This window comes from Anabrus simplex, chromosome 1, assembly GCF_040414725.1.
Source record: "Anabrus simplex isolate iqAnaSimp1 chromosome 1, ASM4041472v1, whole genome shotgun sequence".
NCBI lineage: Eukaryota > Metazoa > Arthropoda > Insecta > Orthoptera > Tettigoniidae > Anabrus > Anabrus simplex.
In genome coordinates this window covers 142,964,980-142,983,630 of record NC_090265.1, presented here as the reverse complement: position 1 = coordinate 142,983,630, position 18,651 = coordinate 142,964,980, and the positions used below count along the sequence as shown (strand labels likewise).

Here is an 18,651-nt window from a genome sequence, read left to right as displayed (position 1 = left end):
TTAACTTTTTTGTAGCTTACAAATTCTTCTTTCACCAGAATGAACACTCCCCCTCCCACCCTTCCTATCCTATCTCTACGATACACACTCCAGTGCCGTGAGAAAATTTCTGCATCCATTATATCATTTCTCAGCCTTGATTCAACTCCTATTACAATATCTGGTAAATATATATCTATTAAATTACTTAATTCTATTCCTTTCCTTACAATACTTCTACAGTTCAACACTAACAATTTTATGTCATCCCTACTTGATTTCCAGTTCCCTGTTCCCTTATCACCGCTCCCTAGGCCATCCCGTTTCCCTGAATGTACCTCCCTATTACCCTTCCAAACAAATTTCCTAACTTATAGGTACCACTGCGGTTTAAATGAAGGCCATCTGAGCGCAGATCACTATCTCCTACCCACCCATTAGGATCTAGAAATTTCACTCCCAGTTTCCCACATACCCACTCCATAGTCTCATTTAAATCCCCAATCACCCTCCATTCAGTATCCCTTCTACACAGTATTCCACTAATAACAATCTCCACTTTCTTAAACCTCACCCGTGCTGCATTTAGCAGATCCCACACATCTCCAACTATGTTGGTACTTATATCAGCTTGCCTTACGTTGTTGGTACCAACGTGAAACACTACCACCTTCTCCTTCCCCTCCTCCCTCTCTTCTACTTTCCTCAACATCTGCCTCAACCTAATTCCTGTATAAGACTCTACCCTGGTACCCTTTCCTCCACACACTTTCCCCACGTGTCTAACGATGGAATCCCCCATGACCAGAGCCTCAACCCTACCCACCTCATTTGATCCCTTCCCCTCCTGGTCAGCCCTATCTTTCCTGATAGCTGCAGAAGCTACTTCCTCCTCCCTTTTCTCCTTCCCTGTTCCACCTGTCTTTTCCTATCCTCTAATCTACATTTTCCTTTCCTACCTTTTCCCTTCCTCCTACTTCCACACATCTCAGCAACAGATCCCTGTCCCTCATCTTCCCTCTGTTGTTCTACCTGGAGTGACTCGTACCGATTTCGCACAGACACCTGTCCTGAATTCTGATCCTGAATAGAGCCCTTAGCCTGCAATCTCCTTCCCCTTAGAATATTAGACCACCTGTCCTCTACAACTCCTCCCTTTCCTTCCCCTCCCTCTTGTACACTTACTGTAACCTGTACATTGTTTGAGGGAGTCCTATCTTCCTTCCTGTCTTCTGTGAGAATCCTAATTATCTCCCTCAAACTTTCCAACTCCTCCCTCATACCCCTCAATGCCTCGCCACACCCACAGTAAGTACACTCGCGCTCCTTAGCCATTCTTTACGGGGGGAAAAAATGAAATTAAAAATAAAATAACTTATTTGCAAAAAAATAAATGAATGGAGGGATATAGTGTCTGGGGTAGTACACAACAATAAGGTAATTAATATACGACTACACGACAACACTACTTAGTCGTGCTCTATTTTTTTTAATCCTACGACCCCTGACAGGATAAAAACTGGTGTTAATTACTGAATATCGAAAGTAATAGCCTACACAAGAACTACACAATTCCAAACTGCAATTAAGCCTATTCTAATTACAACAACAGTATTTTAGTAAGAGTTTCTACGGATTCCTCTACTACACCAGTACTACACAAATATTTTACAATAATAAAATAATCACACTAAATTCTAATAGGGCATTACTCGTATACTACTGTACAGTACACCACAGTACGTAGCTCCTCCAAGGTCACAGTAGGAGTGGATTTTGACAACAGCAAGGAGATGGGGAAGCTCCTTTATTAATAGCAAATGGCAACCAGTTTCAAGGTTCCTGAACCAACCCAATTCAAGACACATTTTGTAAATTCAAAACAAATAGCAGCCACCTTGAAGGGAGTAAATGACGTGAACACTTAACAATATTCAGAACTGTGACGAAGGAAAGTCATACATTTTTTCAAAGCCTTTTCATCAGAAGACAAGCGGAATATTTTAGTGATAAAGTGCTGGAAAGATTTTAACAACTGTTCAAATGAACAGAAATAGTTTTTATAATAGGCTATCTATAAGTAAATCCATTTCCATCTCATGTCACTAATACATTTAACCAACACATTGTTTTTAAATTTTTAGTTTAATTCATATTTACGTTGTATTTAAGAAGAACAAGGTACCTGATTATGATGTACTTAAATAGATAAACACTTAGTGAATCACCTAAGCAATGTGAACAGCTGAAGATGTTCTAAAAAAAGAACGAAACATGTACTGTGAGTAATTAATTAATTTGCTGAAATGCAAATATATGTATCTAAAAGGTGGAAGATTTTTATTGTTATTAAGTCTTTGTAAATAGGATTTGATACGGAAAATGAAGCTGATTTCTTGCAATACTCTAATTGTCCCGAATTCTATTTTCTATAAATTTATCCACCCATTCTACTACCTTCTGTCTAGTCCAGTAGCCCTCATTTTTGTCAGCAGTCTCCCATGGTCTTACCTATCAAAAGCCTTGGATAGATCAATAGCGAAGCAGTCCATTTGCCCTCCTGAATCTAAAAGTATCTGCTATATCTTGCTGGAATCTTAAAGTTGAGCCTTACTGGAATAACCTATCTGAAACCCAAACTGCCCTCTATCATACCAATTGCTTAGTTATAAATTCTGCAAATGTGTGTATTATAATCAAAAGTGCTTTACCAGAGCATACTGTACATGCAACACATTTCAAGCTGATTGACCTGTAATTATCACCCTTTCCCTTGTACACTGGTGTTTCTATAGCAACTCTCCAGTCATTTGGTATGGCTCCTGCATGCAAACTGTAATCAAAAAAGTATTTCATGTTCGGCATTATATCCCAACCCATTGACTCCTCTTTCACACAATACTTCTCTCCAACATCTGGTAGACAATTAAAGACATTATATTCAAACTTGTTGATGCTATTAACATATTTTGTTGCTAAGGGCATTGAGAAATGTGGTATTTGTAGTAATTTATACCAGTTACTCTAAGAGTTAATTTCATATAAATAACATGATTATATCTAATATTCCAGAGTGTGAAAGCCTTCATAAAAATATACTTGTATTTGAGGAGTGTCTTCCTGTCATGACACTGCTCTTTGAAATACTTCCTTGTATAATAATTCACTAAGAAGTAGAACTGTTAACAAGTAAACAGGATGTAGAGAGAGATAAATCTATTGTCTAAACATGCCTATAAAGAGACTTCCCAACCCATCTCTGTCCTTTTCTTAACGGTTGATGTGGCAAATTACAAAATTTGTGTCAAGTCACATGCCATCTGTTGTCTTACATTTGTATATTGGTGCATGTAATTTTTCACCATTTGTTTCAGATAATTAAGTTTATTTGTAGAGATCGCAATGGAAGACAGATCAAAAAAATATGATTACCTTTTCAAAATTGTACTAGTTGGTAACAGCAACAGTGGTAAATCTTCTATTTCAAATAGATTTGCAAAAGATGCTTATATTGAAGATTATCCAAATACAGTTGGTGTGGACTTCCATGTTAAAACATTGCATTGTGAAGATAAATTAATCAAAGTTCAGATATGGGACACAGCTGGTCAAGAACGCTTCTGGTCTATAGTTCCAATCTATTTCAGAATGGTGCAGGGTTATATGTTGGTTTATGATTGTTGTGATAGTGACTCTTTTCAAGACTTACCCCTGTGGCAGGATCATATTATGCATTCCATTGAAGATGATATTGATGGAATAGTGATTGGCAATAAGTGTGATTGTATTGAAAAAAAGGTTGTTTCCTATGAAACTGGGAAATTATTTGCTGAAACTATGGGAATTCCATTTTTTGAGACATCTGCCAAGACTGGAATCAATGTTGAAAAAGCGTTCTTGGAACTAATTTCATCAATTTTGAGGAGAATTAACTTTCCTCAGTCACTTGAAAGAGAGATAAAACTGGAAAATAAATGCAGTGTTAGAAGGCAAAAGTGTTGCTAGTGTGCTTGTTAACATTAAATAATTGTGTTTTATCCAGTGACAGATGCTTCATGTGAGGTACGTTGTGGTATCTACTGGATGTAGAAGTTTATGAGTGATACATTTTTAACTTGAAAATTGTGAAAAGAGGACCTATCATTGGGCAAAGAGTGTTAGAAAGAGGCTTTGAAGATCCTTTCATAGTAAACTGCAAAATGTCTACTTTTACATTGTGTTACTGCAAATGTGGAAATTAATGTAGGTCGACTGTCATTAAAATCTTTGGAATACATCACATGCACCGTAACCCTGATTTCTATTCATTTTTATTTAGGTAAAAACTCTTTCTTCTGGACTAACTTGCTATAACTACGTAGTGCATGACTGCATTAAAGCTCTCAATAATGATAACGGGGTGCAACAATATGCAAGTCTGATTTTCTGTATGTGAAGTGAAGTCTGTAGAGAAGATATAATAACCTTCATACATTGTCAGCTTTATCAATTTTCCAGCTCAAGTTGGGTCAGGATCAAAACTGACACAATCAAATTACATATTAATGATTTAATTGTATATTATTATTATTATTATTATTATTATTATTATTATTATTATTATTATTATTATTATTATTATTATTATTTCAAACAACAGATAAAAAGTGTGTGAAAATTAAGATGAAATGGAGTAAAACAAATACACAGTTCAAAAAAATTAGGGAACATGTTTTGTAACATCTGGTATGTGAACGTTAATTTGGTAGATGAGGTTCCAATGATCATACAGCATACCTTGAGACCTTAGCTACTCAGGGTATGTCAAATCGAAGTTATACTCCATCTGTAGGCGTAGCCATGCATTAAACTGTCAGGTGACCCCTCAAAACAAAGTGAAAAGTGGTACGTCCGTGTGTCCTTGTGAGGTACACAGACTAGTGTGATCATTTGAGCATGTTGTACGTCGACCAGCACATCCCATGAGACATCTTAACAATGTTCAAGTTGCAAGTCGCATCCAGGGAGAATGGACTTTTCGTTGTGTTGCTGTGGATCTCAATGTCTCTCCGTCAGTTATTCAACACTTGTGGAATTGCTACAGTGAGACAGACCAGTTCACAAGGAGGGTTGGACAAGGTCGTGGATGCATGAAAACCCCACAGGATGACCGATATCTGACTATCTGTTCATTGTGGCGTAGTTCAGCAACTGCCAGAGAACTGCAACAAGACCTCAGGACGGTCACTGGAGTCACGGTGTCAGACCAGACAGTAAGGAACAGGTTAAGAGAAGTGTCCTTACGACCTAGATGTCCTGTTCGAGTGCCCCGTTTAACACAGCAACATCGCGCACCTCGCCTTCTGTTTGCCCGTACCCACATCAACTGGCAACTTTGCCAATGGAGACCTGTGTTGTTCACAGACGAGTTCAGATTTCCCCTGACTCAGCGTGATGGACGTCAATGTTTATGGAGACACCTTGGTGAGCAGTACATGCCAAATGTTGTCCAGGAAGGCGACCTATTCGGACAAGGTTCTGTGATAGTTCGGGGTGGCATCAGTATTGATGGCCGTATGGATCTTGTCGTCGTCCGTGGTAATCTTACCGCTGTGGGGTATATCGAGCAGATACTGCTACAGCATGTGTTGGTTGCTGCATACGGTGTTGACCCTGAATTCGTATTTGTGCACGACAATGCCAGGGCTCATGTAGTGCACATCACCAGAGTTGTCTTACGAGAATTCGACATTCAAGAGATGGAATGGCCAGCAGTGTGTCCCGACCTTAATCCCATCAAGCATGTGTGGGATAGACTTGACAGAAGTGTTCCTTGTTTATGTGATTACCCCAATGAAGATCGTGGGTATCCTGTTCCACCACAGACTCTCCAAGACCTCAAACAGGCTTGCATTGAAGAATGGGACCTGATACTGCAATGTGACCTCCATCGACTTATACGGAGCATGCCACATAGGTGCCAAGCTGTGATAAATGCTCATGGAGGACATACACCATACTCAAACTCTCCAACTGTAATAAAAATCCACCTGGGAGGGAGGACTGTTATCACTTTGTTTTTGCTCCTATTTGGACATTTCCATTTGTGCTCTGAAAATGAACTTGAATTCATCAATGTTCTTCTGTATACTTCAACGGTAAAGAATAAAGGTTTAGTTGGTAATATATCTGGGTGTGAGGTATTGTTTTGTGGAGCATGGCGTTCGTTTAAAAACATGTTCTCCTAATTTTTTTGAACCGTGTATTTGATACCATACTTATAAAATAACTAAATCAGATGGCCTAAATGTGATGCTTATGAGAAACAGGTTAGCTAAAAATACAGTGAAAAAAGGTAAGTAATCTCAGTTCTCCCATTTACTTGTAATTTGATTCGAAGACAATTTTAAGGATACTCTCCTCTGAACTATTAATTTGTATCTGCAAATTATTTAGGCCTACAATCTTATTGGTGAGCCTGACCTGCTCTCTCTCAGTTAACTTGTCATGCATTTTCACTACCAAAACTTTCCTGCTCATGATTAAGAGCATACCAGTTAACCAGTTTTAAATGCAATGAAAATATTTAACAAATGTACCAATTAGCATATTTTAGTTATATTTGTTGATACATATGATATTTATCTATAATAAAACTCTCTAAACACATCAAGTATTGATTGTTTACTTCTTCTTTATAGCAATGATGCTGTGCTTTTTTTTTTTTGTCATTGATACACTCATAGTTTAAGCCATCTTTGTCATTTTTATTATTTTTATTGTTGTTGTTATTGCAGTAGTTGAAGAAGTTGCTTAACATGTCTGAATGGTCAGTGTAGTAGCCTTAAGTTCAGAGGGCCCGGGGTTTTTTAACTGCATGTGGTTAATTCCTCTAGATCGGGAATTGGACATTTGTGTTAGTGTATTTTCATCTGCATACAATACGCACACACACATCAGGAATACATCCCTCCACAAAAGGCATGGAAGGGCGTCCTACTGTAAAACTTCGTTGCCAGATCCATATGAAGTGCCAACACCATTAAATTGGGAAAAGGCCAGGAAGACGAGGAGTTAGTGAAGATGGCCTTTCCCAAACAGATAAATAAATTATTTACCGGTACCTCTAAATAAAATAGTGAGTGTGATTTATTGAAATTTTACCTGCCTTTATTTTTAAGTAAACTAATTAATATTTACATTTATAAGTTAATATCTCATAAGCTTTATTATTTTTATTCTTCCTCAATCTCTTTCGGTTTGCCAAATGTGACAAAGAATATCAATTAAGTCCCTCAGCAGTGTTCTGAAAAACAAAATCAAAATACATATTTATTTTGCTATAAGTATATACAGCTAATGGTTCAAGATTAATCTGAATACAATAGACTGGTAACAGATTTCTAACTGATGGAATAAAATAATAAACGCGTGTTTCTCATTATTGTTCACACTTTTGAGAGAAGTACAATAAATAATCAATTGATCACTAATTTAGAATCAATTAATAATTCATTTTACTTTGATTGAAAAGTGTTTTTATTATATCAGAAATAGCCTTTTTGTCAATCAGCTGGCCATAATTTGTGTGCTCTTCCTTCTCCAAGGTGTTTGCTCCATTATCAGTATGTTATTGCCTCAACTAGTCACATGCTGCTTCCTACTGAGCACTGACAGGCAGCTTTATCAACAAGCTCAAGCAGTGGCCTAGTTCTCTGGTATGGCACTCATTAAATCTGTGTGTGGGATCAGCATGTGTAACATCTGGATCCATTGATGAGCAGTTCGGAATGCATACAACTGTTAGTGTTGTTTTATCTTGCTAGATATTGAACAATGGGTGCAGAGTTACAATATAGTGATTATGTTTTTAAAGTGGTAATGGTTGGTGATAAAAGTGTAGGGAAATCATGCATAGCAAGAAAATATGCACACAACACATTTGAAGAGTCTACCTCAAGTACAATTGGAGCAGAATTCTTTACAAAATTAATTGAAATTGAAGGTAAAGTTATCAAACTCCATATATGGGATACTGCTGGTCAGGAACAGTTTCGGACAATTGTACCACTCTACTACAGGCAAGCTCACGGCATTATGTTCGTGTATGATTGCACTAATGAAAAGTCATTTGATGATGTACCATACTGGTTGAACAGTAGCAAGCAATATGCAGACATTGGGACAGACAGAATAATGATAGGAAATAAGTGTGATATTAAGAAAAATAATGTAATTGACAGTCGAGTTGCCAGAGCATTTGCAGAGAGTGTAGGCATTCCATTCTTTGAGACTTCAGCCAAAGATGGCACAAATATTCAGACTGCCTTCATGACTCTTGTTACTGCTATGAAGAAGAGAACTGAATCTGCTCTAGATGTGCTTGACAAGCCTGATACTGCAATTGAGCTGGATAAACTTGGAGAGTCTGTGAAATTCTTATGTTGCTGAAAGTTGATAAGGTGCAGAAATGGTATTTGTACAAATGATTCATAAACATAAGACTTTTCTTTTAGGTTATGTTATTGTTATAATCATTTTTATTGATTTGGTACCCTATTTCTTTCTACCTCTTCCAATGTAGCTACAGTCTTCTCTAGCCCACACTTCTTCAGAATTGTTATTTAATTTCTCTTGTATCAATGCAGGCATTGGTACAATTTATTTCATCCCTCACATTGTCTTCCCATAACCGCTTAAGTAGTTCACTTCAGATGCTTATACTGGTATTTTGTTGATATTACCGAGCAAGTTTGCCGAGCGATTAGGGGCGCGCAGCTGTGAGCTTACATTCGGGGTTTAAACCCCACTGTCGGCAGCCCTGAAGATGGTTTTCTGTGATTTCCCCTTTTCATACCAGGCAAATGCTGGGGCTGTACCTTAATTAAGGCCACAGCTGTTTCCTTCCCACTCGTAGCCCTCTCCTATCCCATCATTGCCATAAGACCTGTCTGTGTCGGTGTGACATAAAACAACTTGCCAGTTTGTTGATGTTTTGTTATCTCTTAAGAAATGTTCCGACTGATTTGTAGAAGAGTGCTTCTTTATTCATTTTATATTTTGTTGCTGTTCATACTGGGTTTATTGCCAGGAAATATGAATTTGACAATATTCTGTAATAACATTTTAAAGTAAAAGGTTACCTGTTACCTGTTTTCTTAACCTATGTCCTGTTCAGGTTATTCTCATGCCCACAATCCTTAGAAATCAATTCCAAGCACACAGTGTTACATTGCACACCTGCCTTTGAGGAACAGTACGCAGGAAAAATACATTTCAAAATAGGAAAGTGAGAGAACTGATAAATTGATTTGGATGTTTTTCATTGCATACTTATATAACTTTTTCTTTGTACAGTAGCACCAGCTAAACTTCATGTCATTATACAATAAATAACATATATGTTCCATCCAGTGTTGTCAGATTTTGAAATATTAATTCTGAGACAACTCCATGTTCCACGTATTTTTGGCAAGCTGTGAGCTCAAACAGCTGTGTGATATTGAGGGGGCGGATGTTTATGACCTTAAAAATCACTGAAGATGATCAATAAAATGCTCTTAAATTCATGGGAAAATGCTATAAAATAAGTAAAAAATGACCTTAAAATATTTGTCCAAACTCAATTCTGACTTAGCAAGTTGGCTGTGCTGTTAGGGTCATGTAGCTGTGAATTTACATTCGGGAGATGTCGGGTTCAAGTCCCACTGTAGGAAACCCTGAAATGGTTTTCCGTGGTTTCCCATTTTCACACCATGCAAATGCTGAAGCTGTACTTTTAAGGCCACAACCACTACCTTCCCAATCCTAGCCCTTTCCCATCCTTCCATAGCAGAAAATGTCTGATATGTTAGTGTGACTTTAAACCATTTGGCCACTGTTGGCAGCCCTGAAGATGGTTTTCCTTGGTTTCCCATTTTCACAGCAAGCACAACGCAAGGGCTGTACCTTAATTACGGCCACGGTCACTTTCCTTCTGCTCCTAAACCTTTTCTATCCCATCGTCACCATAAGATCTGTGTTGGTGCAACGTAAAGCAAATTGTAAAAAGTAAAAACTAGCAAAAACTGAATTCTGGTGACTGCATAAAAATGGCAATACAAGAAATATATCCCTGTTCCATTCATTGCATAGAAATTGTTTATACTGAAGTAAAAATCTCCTAATTTACTTGGAAGTGTATGTAACTTGGGCATAATTGAAATCCCTCCCGACCCTGTCTTAGTCATGAGTATCTGCTGGTCAGTTTGATTGGCCATGAAGGATATTCACCAGACTTTAAGCATATGTAAGAAAAATAATTTTTATATTTTGTTATATTGTCACTTCTGGATTTTTATCTGTCTGGCAATAAAGAATACTATACGTGTATACATTAAAACAGATTGTAAAAATTACAAAATGCTATATATTTACCTAATACTTTCTTAAAGGGGAAAATAATGACTGATCATCCAAAATTGGCAAAAAGTGCAAAATAAAAATGTGTCATTATCCTTTGTTATACTATACTATACTATACTATAGAGCAATGTTCTAATTCAAAGGGGAAAAAAATTATATTTCAACAACATGTATCCTCTAGTGATAACTAAATTGTGTAGCAGAGATCTTGATGTCTTATGTATATCATATGAAAGCTCATTCATTTTTAAAAAAGTTACTTACTTACTTATCCTCTATATCAGGGGTTTCCAAATGGTGGCCCGCGAGAGCACTGTAAGAAATAATGTGAAGAAAAGTCACAAAAATATTTAATAGCTCGTTCAAAAACGTATTAATATTTATACACCTTATAGACCCAAGTCAGAACTAATTATTCTTTATTACTAGTTCCTCTTTTCAAGTACTCACTTGTTCTCAACAGATTATTTTTTATTTTAAAGCATTTAAAATACAAGTTTCTAGTAATACTGTTATTCTTTTTGCATCCCACTGACTACTTCTGATGGTTTTCGGAGAAGCCGTTGTGTCAATATTTTGTCCCACAGGAGTTCTTTTACATGCCAGTAATTCTACCGACATGAGGCTGACATATGATCAAACCCTCATTTCAATTGAACTATGCATATTATTTCATAATGGTGCTTCTGTACTATTATTGCAGAATTGAACAAAAATTGGCCTATTCAAGTGCGGCCCGCGAACATGACTAAGGTTTCCAAATTGGCCCTCGAACCCTTACAAATTGGAAACCTCTGCTCTATATTATAATGAACATTGTACAATGCTATATGATACGTCAAGATAGTTCCAAACTAGCATTCAAATAACATGCAGTAGAGGGATATTTGATTGATCCACCTTTTTTCAATACATAATATGTTGTTAATATGATCACAACATTTTTTATTCAGTACCGGTTTCGGTGTCTATGGACACCATCATCAGCTGAAACATGTCGTATGAACAAAGATATACAAGTATGTAGTACATATAATAGACCCTTAGTAATAAGTGACATTAATGGGAGGAAGTAAAAATACAATGCTTAAAAGAATATAAACATGTTATGTGCTTGTTGGTCGAAGTATAAAATGAAAGTGAAGATATTATCAAATGTTTAAAGACTTGATCACTTTGGAATGGTTAACAAGTCCCAAGCGTAGCACTGCTAAACACTAGGTGAATTTTTTTTTTTAATTTTCTACACAAACGTTTCATCCTGCAGCATGTTTTATATACAGTAATAAAGCATACAATTAACTTCTTGCAATTACTTACGTTTCAATCTCCTTTCAATATGGACCAGATATGAAGTTTTTAATGTTGAATAGCATTTAAATTTCACTAAAGGGGACTCCGCCAGCCATATCTTGATAATGTTATAAATTAGCCCATTTAGGGTTGCTATATTTTGAAATGTTGAAATAAGGACACCTACCTCAACAAGGAATGACCCATCATGCAGCATTTCAAAGATGTCGGTGCCATTGAATGTAATTAATTACCATAGATTTGTAAGTAATTGCACGAAGTTAAGTGTATGCTTTATTATTGTATATAAAACATGCTGCAGGATGGAACGTTTGTGTGGAAAACAGCATTTCCTTTTGGTATTTCAGTACAGATTTTTTTTTTAAAATAGTACAATCTATACACATCAATTCTTAATGTATGTTGCATTTTCGCAGTATAATTAAGTATTAATAGTCCTGGAATGAAAATTCCACCATGTCGGAACTGAACGTGGCAAGCGTTTCTGCACAACTTCATCAAGAATGGCAGTTCTTTGAGGAGAATTTGAGAAAAAGGTGCATAATCCTAAAGGTTTGCAAAAAATATCCACACATTTTTGTTTATTGATGCTGCATTCAACATAATCATATTAAATTGATGAGCGTGGCCATGTATGTAAGAAGCAGCAGGATACTTTTCTTTGACAATGGCCTGGACACCAAGTTTTGTGCCTCCCATGACAGATGTACCATCATAAGTCTGTGCTATAAGTTTATTTGGACATCCTTGGAGATGAGAATCAAGTTCAGACATTATGGCCGCAGATAGTTATTCTGAATCATGACCAATAGGTTGAATGAAATTTTTATTATTTACTAGATACATATAGATAATAACCATCTGAAATATTGATGCAACGTCACTAGTTTAATTAGCTATGATGGCCATGAACTCTACATCTTTAATTTCTTTGGTTATTTCCTCTTGTTGGCACACCTGTAACATACATTGAAGAATTTCATTTTGGATCGTTTTCGAGGTGCCTTAAAAACCGTTGCCTTTCCTAAGTAGCCTCTCAAAACACTATCAAGCTCAGCACTGAAATGAATCAAGGCACAAAAAACACCAGAATTCTGTGATTTGCCTGATTCATCGTGGCCCCTCAACACTAACTCAAATGAGCCACAAAATCTTACACAGTTTATTACAATATTCAGGACATACCTTTTCTGCATAACCCCGTTATTATGTAGCTGGATGTTCCTTCTATAAGCAGTATCCATCTGTGCAGCTATATTAACATTTCCATACATGGCTAAAATTATTGAGTTATTCATATGAGATGAAGAAGATTCATGTTTTTTAACACGATCATGAAGATGTTGTATGTCCTTCATATCTTGCTTTAACCATGAAACTTCCTCTCCGAAAAGTATGCAGGGAAAACAGTATAAAGCATTACTGACCTCTCACTCACATAACCAGTCATGTTTCTTGTAAATCTCAGGATTGAAATTCTTATTGAACATTCTACGTTTTGTCTTGATTGTTTTGCATTATGTGAATGTTTGGCATGGGCCTACACATTCGTTTCATCTCGGATTTTTCTTTGGCAGTCCGTTACAGAAATGGCCTAGACTTTAAAGACTGCACCGAATTCATGATCTGGCAAAATACCACTAACTGATAAAAACGCAAATAATAAAATCACACACGATGACATGAATGTTTACAAAATGAAATAAATAAGCTACTTAGCTTGTATGCACATAACAAAGCTCAAGACTATACTGAAAGAAATGGCGGTTTTTATTTTCAAATTTAAAGCTATTAAGCCCATTAGTTATATATCCAGCAGATGAACTTCCATCTAAGTCACTAGATGACATCCTTGTTCTATAACAAACTCTCACATTGAGCAGTAATGGTCTCTAGTGACTTTGGTAGTAGTTAGTTACATAGGAGGAGCCAGGTTGATAAACCTCCATTTAAGCAATGTATAAGAAGCCACGCCTATCTTTTCCTCTCCCCGTGCACCCCTCTAGCAGCCGTGGTTTCATCCTACCTCAGGTTAACTCTCTGCTGCAAACTTTTCGGCTCCTGCAGTTAACATCCAAGAGTATCGGCTTGTAAAGTCTCCTGTAGCCAATATTTACTCTTTCAAGCTCTTGAAAGATTTGTCTTGTTGAATGAAAGTACAGTAGTTGAGTAATCTAAATTATAAAACTTTACCTAAAATAAACATACAAAATTAATGGGGGTAGCAGAAACCTGCAACCTTATGGATAAACCGCCCCTGATACCAAGTGATCTAGTATAGTCAACTGCCTCTGTGGATCAGTGCTAAAGTGTCGGCCTCCAGATCCCAAGATAGCAGGTTCAAACCCAGCAGAGGTAGTTGGATTTTTGAAGGGTGGAAAAAAGTCCATCGACACTGCTGAGATTAGAATGTAAAAGATCTCTGGTGATACTTTTGGTGTTTAGCCAACAAAATTCATTAAAACTCAACCATAGATACCCAAGAGAGATTTGGTTTACTCTACCATGTAGTAGGCCTAGTGTAAAATGGTACATTGAAATTGACTAGCAGACAACCAGATGGCATCAAATTAAAATGTCTGCATGTGGTAACTGAAACATTATTATTGTGAGTCATGAAAGTAACACTGAAGATGATGGTACAGAGATATGAAAAAAGTATGACTAGGTTAAACAGAAGTGAATGCACCTTAAGAAAGAATGCAGGAAAGCTTTATGCCTGTGGCTCTGTGGGATAAATGCTGAAGTGTATTCAGTGGACAAGTAGGTGCCAAAATGCATGGTCAGGTGACCATTAATCAAGAAGGTCATCAGTTTGAGCACAAGAAAAACATCCTATGTTCTGGTGAGAGGCAGCCTGGGGAGTGAAGAGGCAAAATGGCTCTTCACCTAAGGTTTAAAGTTAAAACTGTAATTATGAATCTTGTGATAGTTATAACAAACTAAGAACAACTGATAATAAGTAAGACAAGATTGTTGTTGTTTGAGTCATCAGTCCATAGACTGGTTTGATGCAGCTCTCCATGCCACCCTATCCTGTGCTAACCTTTTCATTTCTATGTAACTATTGCATCCTACGTCTGCTCTAATCTGCTTATCATATTCATACCTTGGCCTACCCCTACCGTTCTTACCCCCTACACTTCCTTCAAAAACCAACTGAACAAGTCCTGGGTGTCTTAAGATGTGTCCTATCATTCTAACTCTTCTTCTCGTCAAATTTAGCCAAATTGATCTCCTCTCACCAATTCGATTCAGTATCTCTTCATTCGTGATTCGATCTATCCATCTCACCTTCAGCATTCTTCTGTAACACCACATTTCAAAAGCTTCTATTCTCTTTCTTTCTGAGCCAGTTATTGTCCATGTTTCACTTCCATACAATGCCACGCTCCACACGAACGTCTTCAAAAACATCTTTCTAATTCCGATATCAATGTTTGAAGTGAGCAAATTTCTTTTCTTAAGATTATCAAGACAAGATTATCATACTTAATTACAATAGTTTTAATTTCAACTTTAAATGATTTAACTTCAGTCTCTTCAAACCATGGTTCACACTTGGTTCAGGCACTTTCCTTCCCACCGGCAAACCTTTTCTAGTTGAGTCCTGTTAAACAAAAGACTTGTTAAGGTCCCAGTAATATCCATACTTTGAAAATCAGTCAAATGAAATAATTAAATTAATACAAAATAAGAATAAAGGAAACAAAAATGAAAGCAAAAATTATTTATAGATTTTGATTCCCATAGGGAACTTGACATATTTGTCCTGAATGAGTAAATTCATAGCTCCAATATAATTGGTCCATTATTGAAAATTGTGCATTTTTCACCTAACTCATCCTTGGTTGCAAGTGTTTTTTTCTCAGTGTGTCAGTTTGGGCTCATCAGTTGGTAACCAGCACATCTACCAAGCCAAATGACTAGTGCATGTATTGGAGACAGTACTTGGAACTAAAAGAGACAGTCTCTCATAGTGTATTGGCGCTACCTGTGGCCTCCACTACAGTACATGCACTAGCCATGTGTCCTGGTATGCATGCTAGTTACCAAGAAATGAGCCCAAATTGGACTCTGGGGTGAAATGCTGGAAACCAAGAATGAATTCGTTGAAAAATTTATAATTTCCAATAAGGGATTAATTATATTGGAATCAAAAATCATTTACATTTAAACGGAGCATGTTGACTACATGATTTGGATTGCAAGCTGTGCATTTGAGAGATAGTGGGTTAGAACTCCATTGTCTACATCTCTGTAGATCATTTTCTGTGGTTTCCCTTTTTCACACCAGTCATATACTGGTGTTGTACCTTAAGGCCCAACGTTGCATTAACGCAACATTTTATTTTTGTCTTTGTCCCGACTTAAGGTTGCAGTGAATTTTAATTTTAAGCATCGATATATTGAAGGAACATCCTAGAAATATTGTTGATCCAGTTGTCTACGTTAAATACATGTAATGGCATTTTTTCTGAATTTTCTAAGATTGAAGAAAATCACAACATGTAACCAGCTTGAGTTCTGATTTTTTTTTTTTCAGAAATAGAATAAATATTTTGTGTCTATTTTTATATATTCAAATTTTATGGACATACAGTAGTTGTAAGACAATAGGTCTTTTTCACACAATGAATCTATCACATGAAGCCTCTTTTTGAAATTTACAATAATGTTGCATTTACGCAACTTTGGGATTAACAAGGATGTATTCCTGATTCATATACAGCTCACTTGACTGCACTTGTAACTCTGTTCTGACCTTGTTTGTTGAAGTGTGCGTTTGTAGTGCAGTGAGGAAGCATGAAACTTTAATTGTGTGCTGATAAAGAAACAAAATCGCAAGAAAGGTACCGTATGTTAAACTGTATTAAAAATTATTTTATAAATAGGAATTTTGCCAGGCTGAGTGGCTCAGACGGTTAAGGCCTTATAGCCCCAACTTGGCAGGTTTGATCCTGGCTCAGTCCGGTGGTATTTGAAGGTGCTCAAATACGACAGCCTCGTGTCGGTAGATTTACTGGCACGTAAAAGAATTCCTGCGGGACTAAATTCCGGCACCTCGGCGTCTCCGAAGACCTTAAAAAGTAATTAGTGGGACGTAAAACAAATAACATTATTATTATTAAATAGGAATTTTTTGTTTGTTGTGGAATTATATAATTATATAACATCTTTCGTATTTATATTAGTATTTCATTGTTTTCCGACATGTCACATCAACCAGAAAACACTAACTGTGGCAGAACTTGTAGCTATCCTAGGACTAGAAGAAGAAGAAGAAGATGACTCAGTGAATGCTGATAACATTGAAGCTGTCTACATTTCCCCTGATGTCGATGAAGAAACTTTGTCTTGTGGAAGAGGAACAAGTACGTGACGTGGCTGGTACCTTTGAAATGCATGTAAGTACTGAACAAGAACCGGAGTATGAACCTGGAGGGTCAGCTGTACAGAAACCTATAAAGCAAGGAGCAGCTCCCAAACTGGAGAAAAGTTGCTCCTGTCTACACTTCTTCACAAACGTCAGAAGAACAGGCTAAAATTGAAGAAATAAAAATCAATGTAGGTGGTAAGTCGCCTTACGAAGTATTTTCACTGTACATCGATTCACAAGTTCTGCAAATGATGAAGCAGCTACTATAGCATTTTTACTGATTGCGTCAAAATCTTTGCACCATACTGCTTCATATTGGAGCAACTTCAACATTTGAGGAGAATCAGATATACAATAATCTGCACGACAATGACATGGCCAATTACAGGATTCGAGTTAGGGGTAAAAATTGGTGGTGGCCTCTATTTGTTTGTTTGTTTGTTTGTTTGTTTGTTTGTTTGAGAGTGTCATTGTAAATTCTTGAAAAATACATAGACTAGTAAACAATGAAAAAATCTCTCAGGTGCAATTTAGATCATATAGCTGTGGCCCTGATGAAATCTAAAGATGACAACAAAGATGATGATGTATGTGGTGGTGATGGGGAAGACAATAAAGAAACTGGCATAGAAGGGAGAGACAATTCTAATTATGGATGACCGTCAAAGGCAGCTTTACCCACAGAAGTGCATTGTGATCAAATAAGACATTACATAATCCAAGAGAAAAACAAAGCTAGAAGAAGATGCCGACTGTGCAAGAGCACAACAATTTACAAGTGCCAAAAATGCAATATTCATCTTCATTCAAACAGTTTCCAACAATTTCACTCTCGCTAAATGGAGATGCCTACTAGGCCCAAAGTTGCGTAAACGCAACATTTTGCCGAACCTAAACTTTTTGTAAATACTTTTTGTTCCCACATTTTCTGGTCTTTCTGATCTAATTTCAAGAGAAATATACAATAATATTCCAAAAAACTATGTTTTTTCAGTGCTTGGTCCTTAATGGCCATTTCTATCCTATCATCATCGTAAGACCGGTCTGTGTCGGTACAACCTAAAAAAAATAGCCAAAATAAATTACATTTGAACCACTATATATTGACATTGTTTAATATAATGTTTTTAAATTACAACTTTTTTAATATTCTAAATACTGTATATTACAGAAATAAGCCTCCACAAGAGGCGAGGCACAAACAGCCTTTCATCATTATGCAGCTTTCGTTTTGCACATGCTCATTCATTAAGTGTTCAGTCAAAGATATGCATGTTGTAGCATTTGTGCATAGTATGGACTGACTTTTTCAAGTTGGACCTTAAATTGCGGTTTGCATAAAAGTACAAACTGTGGGCCAATTGATTTGTCCAGTATCTTACAATATAATTATTTGGCACAATAGGGAATAAGTATGCCATTGTACTAGGCTATTCTTAAAACACTTCAAATTATAATAATTATGTAATTTTGTGTGGCTATTTCTAGATGAGTGCAACCCTTGTAAGGCAAACCCTCCGATGAGGGTGGGCGGCATCTGCCATGTGCAGGTAACTGGGTGTTATTGTGGTGGAAGGTAGTGTTATGTATGGTGT

At 36.7% G+C, this 18,651-nt stretch overlaps 1 protein-coding gene and 1 long non-coding RNA gene across 5 annotated transcripts in view; one reads left to right on the top strand and one right to left on the bottom strand.

The window, feature by feature from the left end:
* LOC136885079 (uncharacterized) overlaps window positions 1-18,651 on the top strand; it is a 1,401,330-nt gene that overhangs the window by 1,071,856 nt on the left and 310,823 nt on the right. The window lies entirely within an intron of this gene.
* LOC137503035 (uncharacterized) overlaps window positions 1-18,651 on the bottom strand; it is a 51,175-nt gene that overhangs the window by 24,733 nt on the left and 7,791 nt on the right. Inside the window, exon 2 of the long non-coding RNA XR_011019009.1 lies at window positions 10,627-10,675. This is a non-coding gene — a long non-coding RNA (uncharacterized lncRNA). The remainder of the gene's footprint in view (window positions 1-10,626; window positions 10,676-18,651) is intronic.